Source organism: Arachis duranensis, chromosome 9 (genome assembly GCF_000817695.3).
Source record: "Arachis duranensis cultivar V14167 chromosome 9, aradu.V14167.gnm2.J7QH, whole genome shotgun sequence".
NCBI classification, from domain to species: Eukaryota; Viridiplantae; Streptophyta; class Magnoliopsida; order Fabales; family Fabaceae; genus Arachis; species Arachis duranensis.
Window position 1 is genome coordinate 100,272,720 of NC_029780.3, and position 382 is coordinate 100,273,101.

The window sequence follows — 382 nt, forward strand, 5'->3', positions numbered from 1 at the left end:
ATCACAATTTCGTCCACCAAGTTTTTGGCGCCGTTGCCGGGGATTGTTCGAGTATGGACAACTGACGGTTCATCTTGTTGCTCAGATTAGGTAATTTTCTTTTCAAAAATCTTTTTCAAAATTTTTCTTTTATTTTTCGTTTTTCTAAACTTTATTTTCGAAAAAATTTTTTAATAAAAATCCAAAAAAATTAGAAAATCATAAAAATTAAAAATATTTTGTGTTTCTTGTTTAAGTCTTGTGTTAATTTTTAAGTTTGGTGTCAATTGCATGCTTTTAAAATTTTTCTTGCATTTTTTCGAAAAACTCCATGCATTCATAGTGTTCTTCATGATCTTCAAGTTGTTCTTGACAAGTCTTCTTGTTTGATCTTGATGATTTC